The following is a 17,651-nucleotide window of genomic DNA, read 5'->3' on the forward strand; positions in this document are numbered from 1 at the left end:
TTCAGTTTTTCTTTTTGTAACTCCTACTTCTTAGGTGGTATGTTCATCCATCCTCATCACATTAGTAAAATCGTCTGTTTGTCCCACTTTTTGGTGATGCTCAGATAGATGGCAGTGGGTTCAGGTGTCCTCACTGATCCTTCTGTTATGAGATGTTTCATTTAAAGGTTTTAGTAGCAATTGATGATTACTGCCTAGATTATTTTATTAGCTAGCAATAGGACAGTTTTCTAATTCTCCCTTAATTCTATTATTTATTAGGTGTAATTCTTTTTTTTTAAGGAATTTATTTATTTATCAGAGAGAGAGAGAGAGAGAGCTCGGGAGAGAGTGAGAGCACAAGCAGGGAGAAAGGCTGGGAGAAGCAGGATTCCCGCTGAGCAAGGATCCCGATTCCGGACTTGATCCCAGGACCTTGGGATCCTGACTTGAGCCGAAGGCAGACGTTTAATCAACTGAGCCACCTAGGTGTCCCGGCTGTAGTTCTATAAAGAAGAGCTTTGACTAATCAACTAGTTGCTTAGTCTGAACTATAATCCATGTAGGAAAGGCAGTTTGAGTGCTTTATTCTTTCCTTCGATTTATCAATTTTCAGAACAGGAGTTGGTGCCTACCAGCCTCTAAAGGTGACCAAAGAGGGTCCTTTTAGTATTAGCATAACTAATGAATTTAAACATGTTTGTTTATTTTGTTTGCACATCTTCTTGATGTTCCCTACTTGGCCAGTAGGAGGCCTTTTGGTGTCAAGAGGGCACAGAGCCCATTGTAAAGGGGAGGTTTCCAGTAAAGTGAATTGGAGTACTTTAGAGAAAATGGCTAATTCCGTGTCTAGGCAGGAATTGTCCAGACTTCAAAACATCTTGTCAGACTTCAAAACAAGAAAGTGTTTTATCTGGTTTCACGCTCTATTGAAAGTTACCTGTTCTCACGTGGCCTCCCCACTAGACTATGAGCGTCTGGAGGGCAGGGACTGTGTTTCGTTTGGGGTCAAATACCTTAGCTCTGTCCCTGCTAGAGGTTCTGCATCCTACCCCCCCATCCCCTCACCCCCGTCCCCAATAAAACAAAAGAACTCAGTTGAGAAATACTCTCTGGAACTATAGGAAAGCCCCATTTTCTCTGTCTTAACAACTGTTAGTGTTTCCCCAGTGGTTTTCTAAGAGTTGCTGTCACTTTCTGTGAGTTGACTTTTTGATGCATTATGGAGTCCCATCTTCCTATGGCTTTCCTCTCTGTTGCCTTGAGCAATACAAGTCAAAGTAATGGTGGGTATTGGACCATGCTTAGACTAATAGATTTTGTAGATGAGGCAAAGTATACTTGGGTCATGCATTTTGATAAAGAAGAGTGGATTTAGTATGTGGCCCAGCGCTGTTGCACTGTTTCTTTTTTTGTCATCTCTCTTCTGCTCTTGCACGATAGTCAAAGTTTTATTTGTGTTTTAGAGCTAATTTCTGTATTTTACAGCTCTTTTTTTCCATTTCAGAATTGAAGTTCTGCTTACTTATATTATTATGTTTCACAGTTTTGGTCTCTCATCGAATCTTCTTGACCTGCAGACTAGAACAGATCTTGGTTTTATATGCCTTCAGATCTTTCCCTTGTAGCATTTACCACGGCTTAATTTCATTGTGATGATGTGATTAACGTCTGTCTTAGATGGTGCCTGCATGGTTTTTTTTTGTTTGTTTTTTTGTGTGTTTTTTTTTGTATGTGTGATTTTTCTTGTGACACCTCGGCACATACTTTTTGTTCAATAAAATTTGTCTAATGAGTGAAAAAAAACTCTTAACTTTTCCTCTCCATGGTGTTACATGATTTTTTTCAGTAGTCAATGAGGATAAGGGAAGTGAAAGCTAGATTGCCTAATACCTTGCCATTGAGAGACCTGTCTGTCAGGGCCTCTGGCATTCCTTGGCTTGTGTTACGTTCTCTAGTAGTATGGGTTGTTTTTCTGTTGTATGGAGTTTGCACCTTCTGGTGTTGGGCAGGGTTTTAACTGTGTCTTCTCCATAGCTCAGGACATGAAGCTGCTCAGTAGGTCATGAACCTTGATGTACTCATCTTGATACTGCTGAGATAACAGTGTGAATAACACCAGTTTGGGTGCATTTAACCTTCTGCTTTCCTTTTTCTTTCCTCCCGTCTTCTCCTTCTCCTATGGAAGTGGGAAGACTTTTTCCTTTGGCATTTTTATGCTGAGTTGTGAACATGTGATTTTGCTCAGCTACTCTGGTGTGCAGACTGGAGCAGATGGCTTGACCTCTGAGCCTTGGCTTCCCTGTTTGTGCAATGGAGAGCACCTACTGTATGTAGGTGCTGTTATTGGCTCTTTTCCTCTTATTTTCTTCCTTTTAATTTGTGGTCACTTGAGATTTAGAATCTGAGTATTTCTGTGTTTTTGCTTATAAGCACTTAGCTCTAGAACTTCTGGTTTTTGTTGTCAGACTATGGTGTGGCGGAATAAGTAGGGTTTCACAGGATAGTGTTGCCCCTTTTTTTGGTTTTTGTCTTTGTTTTCCTTAAAAGGATTCCTGTTTTAAAAATTGAGATAATTGTAGATTCATGTAAGAAAGAGTATAGAGATCCCTTGTACAAATGTCCAGTTTCCCAAAAATGGTTCCATTTTGCTAAACTGTGCTGCAGTGTAACCAAGATACTGCGTCAGCCCAACAACTCAGGTTTATCTAGTTTTTTTTTTTAAGGTTTTTTTTAAAAATTATTTTTTTGACAGACAGAGATCACAAGCAGGCAGAGAGGCAGGCAGAGAAAGAGAGGAGGAAGCAGGCTCCCCGCCGAGCAGAGATCCTGATGCGGGGCTCGATCCCAGGACCCTGGGATCATGACCTGAACCGAAGACAGAGGCTTTAAACCACTGAGCCATCCAGGCGCCCCAGGTTTATCTAGTTTTATTTGTACTCATTTATGTGTATCCTTTGCTTAGAAACTGAAAAGTTTTTTCATCTAGCATTTCAGATTTGTGATGACAGGGTAGTAGGGATAAACATCACCCTTAATATGAGAGAATTAATTCATAGGTTAAGAAGAAATATGAATGTATGAACAAGGAATCTTTCCTTTTGATTCTCGTGAATGTAGTAATATGGACCATGATAATTTTGTACTACATAGTACAATAATATTATCTTAATAGATACTTTAAAGAGTAGACGACTCATTTATTGCATATGCATTCTTGCATTTCAAGCACAGTTTAAAAATGACTTAATTAACACATACTTGAAAACTGTTTGATAACCAATATCCCATTTTCACTTTATTTACACTGTCCTTTGTGTACATTGGTTCTGTGCTTAGAAAAGCATGTTTTCTTGAGCACTGTATGGTACTTTATTTAATATCTTTAGCATTCCTTTTTCCTCTTATAATTAATTGGAAGAAGATGGTGGAGAGACCTTACAGGGCGGCTTCCTTTCTTCCTCTGCTCCTGTTCGGGTTGGAGGTGTGACCAGACACCACCAGTGGAGATCTGGGGCTAACTCTTTTTTTTTTCTTTTTTTAAAATTTTATTTATTTGAGAGAGAGAGAGAGAGCATGAGCATTATGTGCATGGGGTTGGGGAGGGAGTTGTGGAGGTGGCAGGGAGGAGCAGAGAGAGAGAGAGAGAGAGAGACTCTCGCTGAAAAGGAAGCCCAATGTGGGGCTCTATCCCAGGACCCTGAGATCATGACCTGAACAGAAGGCATATGCCTAACTGACTGAGGTACCCTGGTCTGGGGCTAATTCTTAACTCCTTATGTCTCAAATGCCTTACGTGCCCCCCACCCCCAACACATGCAATCCAGTTGTCAATACATTTTAGTATACAAAAATTCTTTTTGTATTTTCCCTCCATATTTAAGAATATGAGCTTGCTTGAAAGTAGCAGAAAAGCGCAAAGAAAACGTCAGCAGTTATTTTACCTGAAGTGGCTTCATTTCCTTTTGCTTTCTTTTTTGTTGTATCAGACAGGTATCAGACACCACTTTTCCCTTCCTTAGCCTGTGGAAGGAGCTTTCGGAATAGTCTCCCTCTCTGGGCCAAGCAAGCTTTCTAAAACACACACTCAGAAGCCTTGAGTTCTCTGCTGCCTGCAGAAGAAGGCTTGGATACCAGGGCATAATGTTCAAAGCCTGATAATATTTTTGTCCCTAACATGCTGTTCTTTGCTTTTCTTCCACCATAGTCCCCTCCAAACTGGGCCATGCTGTCTTGGTATCTCTCCCGCCTCCATTCCATTTGCTTTACGTGGCTGGCCCCTCTTGGCCTTGTCAAATTCCTTTACACGGTTGAAGTTTCAGCCAAAGTGCTGTGACTGCTGCAAAGCCTGGGCTGATTTTCCCCAATTGAGAACACTTGTGTGAAGGCTGGTGCTTCGGTAGCAGTTGGAACACACCATTACTTTTGCCAGACCATGTTTTTTGCCTTATACTGTGTCCATTTGTCTACTTGTTTCAACTGTATTGTCAATAGTTTTGTAGGTCAGGGCCACATTTTATCTGTCCAGGGGTGTGTCTTATTCCCTTGCTTGCACAGTAGAACCCAGTATATAATAATGGCTTATTACATTTAATTATATTCAACTGTGTAATAAGTAGCTCCTGCTTGCCTGTATTTGAGATGGCTTTTTCTTTGTATTTTCTGTTTAATCTGCCTTGTCATTTAATACATACCACTGCGACAACTTTTTCTCTTAGAATTGTGTCCTAATATAGTGTAGTTCTTTGAAGGGGGACTAGCTTTGGGATGAACTTGTAGAAATGCTCCCTTTAAGGCAGGAGGATTCTGATGGGCCTGCCAAGTCCCATGGGTATGGGTGGCTTTCATCTCTCATGAGAATAAAGTGAGGTGGGGTGTCGGCAGTGGGAGCACCTGGGAATCAGCCAGGAATATTTCTTGTTTCCTTCCTATCCAGTAAGTTCGGAAAATGAGTTAGTTGGACGAGTGCCTTGGCATCCATCCTAACCTTTGTTAGTAATGTAAGGGCTTGATTTTAAATTGTGATTTGTCCCTAGAAAATTCTAGGTAGGAAAATCACGAATGTCCGGTCATGTAAAATCCCAGTGAAGGAAATCTAGAAATATAAAGTGTAGTTTTGACGTTGTGAAAGAAATTGAAATATTCACCCCACCCCCTACATGGAAGAAAGAAGCTGGGCTTTCTGATTATACACAAAACTACGTTATGTTCTGTGACAGAGGATGCCTGGCAGGCTGGAAGCCTCTTGGATCATTAGGAGTTCATTAGATTCTGTCCGCAGCTGTTAGAAGATGAACAATCAGGCATGTGGGACTCTGTCACGGTGCTCAAATGTTCAGCATGAATAACTGTAGCCACAGAGCTATTTTTCATGGAGAAAAGGAAAACCTCTTCTAGCAAAGAGAAGATTATCTTTATCTTTTAGAAGCAATGTCCTGCTGTGTGGTATGTTAAACTCAAGTTTACATTTTGGGCATACTCCTTCCCTCACCCTTAGTAGCAGCTTCCAAAAAGGAAAAGGAAGGACACTTTTTACTTTGTGAACAAAGCTGTATCAACTGTCCATTTCCTCTTTCAGAGAGAGACAGAGTGTGTAAAGATGGATATGCTAGAGGCCGCTTGGGCCTAAGTGCTTGTATTATTATGACTTTAGACACTTGATACCTTTTTGTTTTGTTTTGCCTTTGCCCTTAAAACTGCAAAACAATAATTATGAGATATTCATGTGTATCTCCATTTTGCATAAAAGGAAATTGAGGCATGTAGAGGACATAATTTGCCCAAAGTTGCACAGTTAATAAGTGTCAGAGTCTGGGTCCAGAATATTGTTGTATCAACATGGTTTAAAAGCAAGATTGGCCATGGTGGGCCTCCAGTGCTTACAGTATGTGAGTAGTCTCTTAAAATCATAATTCCGATTCTGTCATTTCTCAGCCCATCTCCTGTACTTTCCCATTATTCTTAGAATAAAACTGCAACTTGACCTCATACTGTAAATGATCTTGGGCCCATGGCCTGGCCCTCTCTGTCTCCGACCTTCTTCCCCCTCCTGCTGCCTTGTACTGTGCTGCTTCAGCCACCCTGGCCTTTCTGCCTTTAGAACATGCTCTTAAGGCCTTTCTGATCACAGGTCAGCTTCCTCAGATCTTTGTGTTGTCACCTGTAAATTGTCATTTAGCCTTCTCTGGGTTTCCCTAAGTAGTTTCCATCCTCAGCCATTACTTTAACCCTAACTGAAATCCCCCACTTGAATGTGTGTTTCCTGATGGCAGCCCATACCTGTCTTAACTGCAGAATCTCTGTTTCCTAGAACATAGGGGCCACTCAAATATTTATTGAGTAAATGAACATAATGAGAGGTTGGACAGTTATGTCTCTGGAGCACCCATTACTTTTCTGAAATCCACCCTCCGGCTGACAGGATATGTGACACCATCTCAGGACAGCTAGAGACTGTTTTGTCAACTCTGTCTCCAAATTCTGATGATGCCTGAAAGAAAACTTGTGGAGAAAGATTTTCTGCCTGTGTCTCAGCAGCAAGTGAAGGTAGGAGGAGACAGCTAAGGGCCTGCATGTTATAGAAGGCTTCCTCTGATTTGTTGCTGGGCCTTGTAGGACCCTGGAAAGAACTCTTGGACTGCGCAGCAGCTGTGTAATTGTGACCCTGGGACATCATGAAAGGCTAAATTCCAGAATATTCTCTGAAACATACATGTCTAATACATTTTGTGGGCTTTCCATGAACTAGGTGGGAAGAAATTCAGATCCTTGGAATCAGTCTCAGCTATCTAGAAAAACCTCTCTCCAGGTACACTCACCCTTTCATTCTGCTGTGGGCCAGTTACTTGCTTAGTGCTGGGGAGCCTTCCCTAAAGCTCTGTTAAGATTCTTAGATGGATGTTTCTTTCATGTGTTCTCCCACCTGTCCAGAATACAGCATGTTCCTTATCTGGAATCAAAGTCGCTTGGAGTTTTGTACGGGTCATTTGGCATCTGATTGCACTATCCCAGAGTTGAGGGCCCAGAGGCCCTGAAAGCCACTACAGCCCTACTCTGGCTCACTGGCCACAGTTGCCCCCAGGGTCCCATGAGGGAGGAAAGGTGGGACTCCATGAGCCTGCTGGGCAGGGACTGTCCTAGAATAGATTCAGGCTGGGGTTCGGGAGCCACCCCTCTCGTGTTGCCAGTTGGCCGGGAGCCCATTATCAGTCTGAAGTCCTCTGGACAGGTGTATAAATCCTTCTGTTCTTTACCAGCCTTTCTCCCTCTCGGCTTTCAGCGAGCATTTACTACTAAGAAAAGGAAGGCCCTGTCTTTCTCTGTTTTTTGTTTCCCAGTGTAAAAGCAGGCAAGTCTTAGAAGTTCAGCAGTCCACAGAAACTTTTCCAGCTTACCAAACCCATCTAAGAAAACAAAGGTAGTCACATAAAGGAGGAGACATTGGTAACTCCTAGACATGATCCTAGAACTCTGGGTGTTGTGGGCCTCAAAAAGTATTTCTTTTTTTCCCTAATACCTTTTTACTGTCCACATTTCTCTTTGGGTTCCCTGACTTAATCACAGATGACCATAGGGTAATCAAATTAGAGATTTCTTTGTTCATTTCCCAATTTTTTTGGGAGAAGAAGTGCCTGTTGGAGGAGAGAGAAAGGATATTTCCGCCTAAACTGAAATAATGACTGTGTAAATGGTTTTCATTCAAGGACTTCGTGTTCTATGTTATAACCCACCTGTTGCAAACGGTGCTCAACTCTAGGTTTCATTTCTATGGGAGGAGACAGACAAAAGCGTCCCAGAAGTGGGGGCCTGAGAGCTGGATCTTAAAAGATGGGCAGGGTTTTGGCAGAGAGAAGTGCACATTGAAGAGGGAAGGAGTGAGCAAAGCGGTGGTGGCTGAAGGGCAAGGGAGATCCCACTTCGAGGAAGATCCTACTAGGACTCAGACTTGGTGGGTCTTGGGAAGGTGTGGGCCCATGCACGCAGAAGCTCTGAGAGGGCCGGATTGTGTTTGGTTCACTCTGTAAAGCCTGGCGCTTAGCACAGGGCCTGGCCCCTAGGAGTCCAGTATTTCTTCAGTGGATGAGGAAGACTGGGAATAATGAGACCTTATGTTCGTTGAACAGCTCTGTGTGTCAGGCACGTGCTGAGCTCTTTAAGCAAATCAGCACATAATCCTCATGACCACCTGTATTAATTTCCCCTTTAGTAAGTGAAGATAAATGTCAGGACTGAGTCTGAAACTGGGCCATCTGTGTTTGGAACCCAAACCCTTCACCTGAATTGTGCTTTCTAGAAAGATAGGCGGGGGCCAGACTTGGTGAGTGTGGATGCCATGTCAGGGCAGTGAAGCTGGTTTTTGAACAATCTGAAGAAGCGCACTGAAGTTTTTTTTTTTTTTTTTTTAAGGTTTTATTTATTTGAGAGAGAGAGAGAGCATGTGCATGAGGAGAGGGGAGGGGCAGAAGGAGAGGGAGAAGCAGTTTTTGCTGAGCAGGGTGCCCTGTGATACAGAACTTGACCCAGGACCCCAGGATCATGACCCCAGCAGACTGAGCCACACAGACGCCTCAAAGCACTGGAGATTTTTGACCAGACTTCTAGAGTGTTCTTAGGAAAGTTAGAAAATTGTGGTGGTATCTGAACTGACTTGGTGCGATGAATAGGAGGTTCCCAGAAGATTGTCCAGTGCCTGAGAGGCGCTGAGGTTGGGAGTTGACTGTTGCAGTGTTGGGGGGAAGTTGAGGAATGATGTGAGCCATTAACTGTGGTTTCTGAGAGGAATCTAAGGCTTTGTAAATCCTCAATAAGATAAACTGATTTCATTTCCCCTACAATGTCTGCCCTTTGGGCACTTCGCATCTCCCTGACCTCAGGAAAGTCCTGTGTGCAGGCATCAGAGGCATTATGCTTCTCTAAGCGATACCTCTTCTTTAGCTGTTATAGTCATACTTGAAAATGGAGCCTTTCAGGAAAAGACGCCCAAGTCATTTCTGGGAAATGTTTACATTTATGATCCTAGTTTTTTTAAACACAAAATTTAGCGGAACCTAGAACAGGTTACACTGCAGTGTAATTGGGTGGTTCATTAAATCATTTTGGGATTTAAAAAAAGGAGAAATCATATTATATCTTTAGCATGTGATCTGCTAATAATGCGACCCAAGAAGTGCCAGGCCCTTTGAGACCAGGCAGGAGGTTCCGCTGGCTCCCTCTCCCTTTCTCTTCTTGAACCCCTGGCCATGCCTTCCAGACTCCCCCGTGGCGTGGTGGGAGTACCTTGAAACAATTGCTTCAGAGGCACCTGAATAGCTTTTGGGCAGCTCAGTTATTTGGTGGCTTGGATTAAACCTAACCAGTGAAACCTGAGAGGAGTGCTAAGAGCCATTAATAGGAGTTGCAGCTGCCAATCTCCAAGGGAAGGGAGGGCCTGGAGCCCCAGGCCTACTCTTGCCTACTCTTCCCGCAGGCTTGTTTCTGGCCTTTCCTGAAACCTCCCAGCCGGAAATCTTCACTTGTCTTTCTCAGGGTTTTCTCCTCAGAAAAGAAACAGATTCTAGGGCTCTTGTTTAACCTTTCCTGTGGGCAGATGACTTACGGCAACCTGATCCAAAAAGGGCAAGAAGGGACTTAGGACACATTTCAGAATCTTCCTCTGTTTGTGAGTGTGTTGTGACTCCGGGTGCTCCGTACACACCCCGACCAGAGCGTGCAGATCTGCCAGGCACGACCGATGACCTTTGTTGGGAGTTACTCAGCCAGACAGACCAAAGGCTGAGCAGGCCTGCTGAAAAAAGGCTCTGGGCCTTGGGTATGGGGCGTCAGCTGTCGAGGCAGCTCCCAGGACTCTGACAGCCTTTCCCAGCCTGGGACAGAGTGAACATGGGAGGTCACAGTGAGTTCAGTGGGCAAGTGGCATTAGGGCAGGGTTGTGGTTTGGCTGTGGATTGCAAAGGTCATTTCATCAGTTTTGTTGCCTTTTTAATTAAAAAGTAAGTGAAGGAGTGCCTGTCTAAGTGGCTCAGTCAGTTAAGCATCTGCCTTCGGCTCAGGTCATGATCGCAGGGTCCTGGGATCAAGTCCTACAGCAGGCTCCATGGTCAGTGGGAGTCTGCTTCTCCCTCTCCCTCTGCCCCTCCCCATGTTTGTGTTCTCTCTCTCACATAAATAAAATCTTTAAAAAAATAAAGCGAATTAAGTAAGTCAGGCAGAGAAGGGCAAATACCATTATTATTTCACTTATATGTGGAATCTACAAAATAAAACAAACGGAAAAATCAACTCTGAAGTATAGAGAATAAACTGGTGGCCGCCAGAGGGGAGGTGAGTGGGAGGTTGGGTGAAATAGGTGAAGGGGATTAAGAGGTACAAACCTCTAGTTATAAAATAAGCCACAGAGAAGAATAGGACACCATGGGCAATAGAGTCAGTAATACTGTAATTAGGTTTGGTGACAGATGAGCACTGAGTAATGGATAGAATTGTCAAGTCACTGTGTTGTCCACCGAAACTAACGCTGCCTTGTGTGTGGACTGTACTTCAATAATGAAAACAGTGTGTCTCTCTTTTTAGAGGAGCACACCTGCTGTGCAGGACTTGGATGTGGCCTCCTCCGCGAGTTTGTGACAAGGAGGCCCTGGTAGCAAGAACACGCAAGTTGCTTTTGGCAGATTTAGAATCGTAGAAAGTAGTCAGATCAGCTGTGCAGCCCTCATTTACTGAGAGCCAATCTGGTCTTGTGAATACAGAGCAGAATGAGACAAGGTTCCCAACCCTGAAGGACTCATGCCTACAGAGACCGTGCGTCCTTTTTGCCTGGGATGTCGTGATTGATGCTTGTTGTTCTGGTAGAATTACTGGCAGCACTCCCTTTGAATCTCAAAATTTCCCAGCGAGGATGCTGAATTACTTAGTGACCTTACCTTACTTACCAGGCAAACATGTAAGCACTTACCAGGGAGTTATCACGGAATTGAGCCTAATGTGCAAAGGCAGCCCAGCCTGACCTGTTCCTAGCTGCTCCTTCTTCCCATATGACCCCTCTACACAGCTTCCCTATTCTTCCCCGGGCAGGACCTCCACCTGTGTTGCCCTGCGGATCCCAGCATCCTAGTCCCTTCATGCCTCACAGCTGCCTGCAGGAGCCCTGAGGCTACTTAGGAACCAGTGGGTGAGCTTTCCTCCCTGCCGCGGCCCCCTGGGAGCATATTCTGGGATGTGGCCTCCCCTCTTCTAGGACCATGTCTGGGGAAAAATATCATTTACATGGCCAGTTGAGTTTTCCGTCCACCTGCAGTTGTCCGGATTATTTTAGAAAGAATCCTCTGTGTTTCTGTACTATCATTTTGATGAGGCAACCAGGAGGAAAGGTTGGCAAAATGTTTGTATTGTTCCTGCCTTCACCTGGTGTGCGTTTGGACTCTGATTCCTACCTCTTTCCATGCCCGAGAAGAAAACCATGCTATTGAAAGGGCTGGCCTTTGGAGCCCCTCAGCCTTGGGTGTGAGTCTAAGTGACAGTGCTGTTGCTAAGACATAGGATCATGTCTGGGGCCTTTTCTGTCCAAAACCTTTGGTACTTCCTCTTCAGTGGTGAGAGGACGAAAGCCCTAATTACAGAAGCCACACCACTTTCAGAAGATCATCCAGTAGTAGGCTAGGGAGGCAAAGTGACAGGGTGTCAGGTAGAGAGCAAAGTGGGGGTTCTAATAGAGCATGTCTAGAGAAAAGGATAAATGTTAGCTTTTCTCTTTCTTTTGCTTGCCAGCATTGCCCTTGCCTGGCCAGTGAATTCCTCATTTGAAATAACTCCATTGTGAACTTGTTTTCATCCCTCACTCTTCCTTTTTTATTTCCCTCAAATGTGGTCTTGTGTACTTTTGAGGTTCAAAATCAGAATTAGATTGAGTAGGAAGTAGTACAGAAAACGCTGGGTTCCCCAGAGCTAAGCATTTATTCCCAGTTCTCAAGGCCTTTTTGTTTTCCAAAGGGCTGACAGAAGAGATCAGAACAGCAAATTTATTTAGATTTCTTTACCCTGCCTTTAAGCTTTTGCACTGGAACAAGTTGGCTTATTTTTCATAAGTGATTTTATTAAGTGTGTAGGCATGTATAATGTTTTTGATTTTTGGCAAGGCCACCGTGCATTGTGTGTTTGGACGCATGAATGAACTTCTGGATCGGAAGAGGAGGGGCTCAACCTACAAGAGAGCTTTCTGCCCACTCTGCCCCCCTCCTCTTCAGACTGTTATTGGCTCTCTTTGATAAAATCACGTTGCTTTTACCTGCCTCGTTTTTTTTGCAGTGTGATGTGGGCACTTCCCGCAAACTATGACGCAGTCTGGATGAAGGCGTGGGGACCAGAGGGGTCTGGTGACTCCCTTTCCAGATCCAAGAGAACAAAGTCAGACAAAGGCAGGGAGATCTGTATCCAGCTGCATCATTGAAAGATAGCGCTTAAAAAACTTGAGCAGCCACAAAAGCCCAGAGGACAAAAGCCCAGCTTAAACAGAACCTGCCTGTTGTGTTTTTGAGCTGGTGTTTGATCTCCTCGTAAATAATTGAAGAGTTTGGGATAGCTCTACAGCTGATAAGTTTCCAAATGGTTTTTATTTGAAAGTGTTTGGAAGAGCTGTTCCGTATTGTATCCCGTTGTTTTTTTGTGGAGGGTAAAAAGGACTCCCTTAGTGTTGGGGCCCCTCGGTTGTCTTCTGCTGGGCTGATGTGGCTTTGGAGTTATTTATTGTTTGCTGGATGACTAGAGAAGTCAGGGAAAGGCAGAAGGCAGGACGCAGGAGGAGAACCAGATATATTGAGTGCTTTCTCTGAGCTTTGTGGTAGGCGCTTGCCACGAGTCAGCTCCCCCTCCTCCGTCCTGGGAAGAATGCGCTGTCAGCAAAGGTGTATTCAGCAAATGCGCAGGCCAGGTGGACTGTCTGCTGGGTTGCTGTGCTTTGTCCATCTCTGGGCTTTGCTCTAAGAAGATAAAAGGTGATTGGTTTGTCAGGCTCTTTTGCTAGGGTCCATAGTAAAGAAATCTATTTTATGTTGCAACCCATAGGAATGCGTTATTGCTGCAGTCAGAGGAAAAAGTTTTGTCCCTAGAGAAACCTCAGAACACATCCTGACATTAAGCCCTTGCATAAATGAAACCTTGAGACCCTGCTTGTGAGTTGCTGATTCTAGCATCCTCTGATTCTAACATCTTGATGCTCGTAGACCCATTACGACTCTTGTAGGTATGCTGGTCATGGGAAGAAACTGGTGGCTTTCCACAAGAGAGAATAGTGAACAGTCATTGTAACTGGTTTTTCAAAATCATTTAAATACCTGCCTTATCCTTTATTTAGGAAGTCCAGTATTTCAGAAGGCGGGACTCACCTGCCCTCCTCTCAAGTCCAAATACTTGTCTTACTGTTTTATTTTATCGGAGTTTTCCTTAGGAAGTTGTTATATGAGATCACAACACTGCAAGATACTGTTTTAAGGCACTGCAGCATTTAGGGTAAGGGACAGAAGGACCTTAGGGTACAGTTGTACAGTGAGTGCTTTCTTCTTCCCAGAACATTGGTCACGAGTCTTAATCCTGATACCTAACTAATTAAGGAGAGCTGGACTCTAAAGATCGAAGATCTAGGCATCTGTATTGTTTTTATTTCACTTTGTATTTTGAAAAATTTCAAAGTGGAGTAATGAAGCCACATGCTCCCTTCTTGTAGCTCCAGTGGTCAGTTGCTGGCTGTTCTTAGAATATCTGTTACTAGAGTCCTACTCTCCTGCCAGAGGTGAACTAATCTTGGGGTGTAGGGGTGTTCTCAGATGTGGATTCCTTCTCCACTGTGAAGACTGGACTGAAAGCCGTCTTCCATTCCTTCCTGGCAGGCAGCCTGTCAGGGAATTTAAAATGATTTGTTTAAAACTCAAAATATTGAACAGGTTTTTTTTATTGTGACTTTCTTACACTATGAAATTATATGTGCTTTTTTTTTTTTTAAAGATTTTATTTATTTATCAGAGAGAGAGAGGGGGAGAGAGCGAGCACAGGCAGAGGAGAAGCAGGCTCCCCGCTGAGCAAGGAGCCTGATGTGGGACTCGATCCCAGCACGCTGGGATCATGACCTGAGCCGAAGGCAGCTGCTTAACCAGCTGAGCCACCCAGGCGTCCCTATATGTGCTTTTAATGAAAATTTTATCACACAGACATGTGTGAGGCACAGGGGTAAGAGGCCTGTTCCCTGTAATGCAAACTTAGCTGTGCGCACAAACACTGCAGGTAAGTTTTAAAGAAACCCAAAAACCAGATAAAGTTACATCATGCATATTGTGCTGCAGCTGGCTTTTGTCTTTCTTTCTTTTTTAAACTCCATAGCCTGGCTTGTCAATTTGCTGAAGAAGAAGGCAGCTGGAATTTGATAGCAAATGCACTGAACTTGTAGATGGGTTTGGGGAATATTGCCACCTTAGCAGTATTGTCTTCTGTTCCATGAACAAAGGATAGCTTTCCATTTATTTAGGTCTTCTTGAATTTCTTTCAACAGTATTTGGTAGTATTCAGTGTGCAACTCTTGCACTTTTTTCTTGTTACACTTACTCCTAAGCATTGTCTTCTTTTTGGTGCTGTTGTAAATGGAGTTGTTTTCTAATTTCATTTTTGGATTGTTCATTGCGACTCTATTTGTTATTAATTTTTAATTATTCAGATAGCCCACAGGGACCTATAATGAATTTTCCCAGTTAACTATTAATGGATATTATTATTATTATTATTATTATTATTATTACTTTTAAGTGAGCTTTGTGACCAATGTGGAGTTTGAACTCATGACCCTGAGATCAAGAGTCACATGCTCCAGTGACTGAGCTGGGGCGGGGGGAGGCCCAGAATTATTTCTAGTGTTTTTCTTTTACAAAATAATGCTCTTGTGATCATGGTTGTATGCACACTGTTCTGTTTTGCATACTTGTGTTAATGTTTCTGAAATCGATTCCTAGATGAACTTGGAATTTCTACATATTAAAAATTTGATAGCTGTCAGTTATGTGCCCAAATCCTGTATCAGTTACACTTCTCAAGGTTGCAAGCAGCTTATGCTCGTGTCTGTTTTCCTGAACCCTCCAGACACATGGGCCATTAGTAATCTTTTAAAACGTACCTCAGTCTGGGCTGCCTGGGAGGCCTAGTCGGTTAAGCCTCTGCCTTTGGTTCAGGTCATGATCCCAGGATCCTGGGATCGAGCCCCACGTCAGGTTCTCCACTCAGCAGGGAGCCTGCTTCCCTTCCTCTCTCTCTCTCTCTCTCTCTGTCTGCCTCTCTGCCTACTTGTGATCTCTGTCAAATAAATAAATAAAATCTTAAAAAAAAAAAAAAGGTAACCAGTTGTCTGGTTAAATTATAAAATGCACCTCAGTCTGATGGGTTATAAGTGGTGTATCATTGATGTGCTTTGGAATTCTTTGGATATAAATGAGACTGAGCAACTTTGTATGTTTATTGATGTTTTCCAGAATGAATTGTGCATTTAAATAATAAATGTTTATTTTTAAAAATTATTGTAGGGTTTTTATTTTTTTAAATCATGGACATGATCCTTCACTACATATTTTACAGGTATTTTTCTGGCCAGTTTGTTGTTTCTCTTTTACTTGTGTTTATTCTTATTTTTACTTTATGAATATGACATTTCTCTTTATTTATTTGTGCTTTCTTTATGCCCACTGGTAAAATTTTTATAGTTTCTTCACATAGGTCTTACAGTTGAGTCCTAATTACTTTGTTTTTTGTTAGAGTTGCAAATTTGATTTTTATCCCCTTAAACTTTCTTCCTGGTTCTGATATATATAATGAAAAGATACAGATTTTAATATGTGTGTGTGAAATTTGGCCAACTTCTTCTCTTGTCACTTCTGATTTTCAGTTGATTGTTTTGTATTTTCTTAGTAGACAATTATTATTTGCAAATAATGGTGATAATGTCCTTTATTTTTTACTTCTCTTATCTCTTTATTTTTTCTCGTTTCTTAACTATATTGCTAAGGCTTGTCAGAACACTTATCAGAATATTCTGTTCTGATTATGATATTCTATTCATAAGCAGAATATATGCTCTGGTGTTTCTAGTCTGCCTTACTGCTGTTGGTTTCTAATAGGATGCTTTTGATCAGTTGCCGCATGTCCTCACGACGGAATCTCATTCATACATACAGTTCTTAGACTGGTATCTGTGTCTCAGACTTCCTCCTCTCCTAGGCTTCAGCTAGTAGACATCTGCCTACAGGATATTTCTTTTTCTTTTTTTCAAAGAAGATTTTGTTTATTTATTTATTTATTTATTTGAGAGAGAGAGAGCGTGTGTGCACATGCACAAGCCAGGGGAAGGAGCAGAGGGAGAGGGATAAGCAGACTCTATCCTGAGCACAGAGCCTAACATGGGGTTTGATCTCAACAACCCTGAGATCATGGCCTGAGCTTAATAAGGTAGATGTTCCATGGACTGAGCCATCCAGACACCCCCAGAATATTTCTTATTTTGATATCTCACAAAGCCCCAAAGATTAACGTGTTGGGGCTCTGTTCACTGTGTGTGGCTCACTGTGCCTGATAATTTAAATAGATTGTTTCAATAATCCTCCCAGTCACCTGCAGAAGGGAATATTAGATATCCCATTTTGCAGATACATACACGGACTTAGACATGTTAACTTGATTAGGGTCCCATAGCTAGTAAGCTAGACCATAGTGGCACCATGGTCTAAACTCCAGTTTTTTTTTTTTTTTTTTAAGATTTTATTTATTTTTTGACAGTGAGAAAGCAAGCACAAGCTGGGGGAGCAGCAGGACGAAAGAATGGGAGAGGGAGAAGAAGGGTCCTTGCTGAGCAGAGAGCCTGATGTTCGGCTTGATTCCAGTACCCTGGGATCATGACCCGAGCCAAAGGCAGATGCTTAATCACTGAGCCACCCGGGTACTCTGAACCCCAGTTTTGTCTGACTCCAAAGGCTCTTCTCTGTCTGCTGCATAGACCCTCTCTCCCTGCCGGGGCCCTGAGGACTGGGTTTCTGAAGATTGAGCATTCTGCCAGTTTGTCTTGATCCGTCCGATTCGCACATCTCACCAGCAGCGGTCCATACCTTGCCTCCTGCCTCCATCACCGTGACCTTGAGTAAGGCTTTCTCCTTGAGTTCAGACAAAGGATGGCTGTCTGTACCCTGCAGTAGTTTTGCTGATTGCTGCAGTTCAGTGGATTGATTTTTCATAAACTGCTCTCAAGGGATCCAAGCCATGTTGAAAGCTTTGGTTTGCAAGATTGTTCTTGTGAAATCTCTGAGCAGAGTGTGCTGGAATTTGGCTAGCTCTGAAATCCATCATAATTTGAACTCTGCAGGACTTGGGAGTATATTTTTTCAAAAGTCACTTTTCCCCTGATCAGCGGTGAGATGCTTCCTAGGAGGCGGGACCTTGTAGGATTTCTTTCTGTTGTGGTGCTCTCTTCCCAGTCAGGATGAGGTACGACTTCACAGTGGATGCTGCTTCACCTTTTCGATAAACGGGCTTCTCGGTGGGGCCCGGGCAGGCCATCAGGCCACAGTAAGAACACACGTTAGAGCCCCTGTTAAATTGATTTTCAATTCTGTTTCTTAAAAGTATTGTGTTTTTTCATGTATTTTATAATTTTACTC

At 43.1% G+C, this 17,651-nt stretch overlaps 1 protein-coding gene across 14 annotated transcripts in view; it reads left to right on the forward strand.

Moving 5' to 3' along the window:
• The window catches only part of CLASP1 (cytoplasmic linker associated protein 1), a 271,909-nt gene that overhangs the window by 60,194 nt on the left and 194,064 nt on the right, over positions 1-17,651 (forward strand). The gene's annotated exons all lie outside the window — the stretch shown is intronic.

Source organism: Mustela putorius, unplaced genomic scaffold (genome assembly GCF_011764305.1).
Source record: "Mustela putorius furo isolate JIRA1106 unplaced genomic scaffold, ASM1176430v1.1 tig00003867_pilon_pilon_pilon, whole genome shotgun sequence".
Lineage (NCBI taxonomy): Eukaryota > Metazoa > Chordata > Mammalia > Carnivora > Mustelidae > Mustela > Mustela putorius.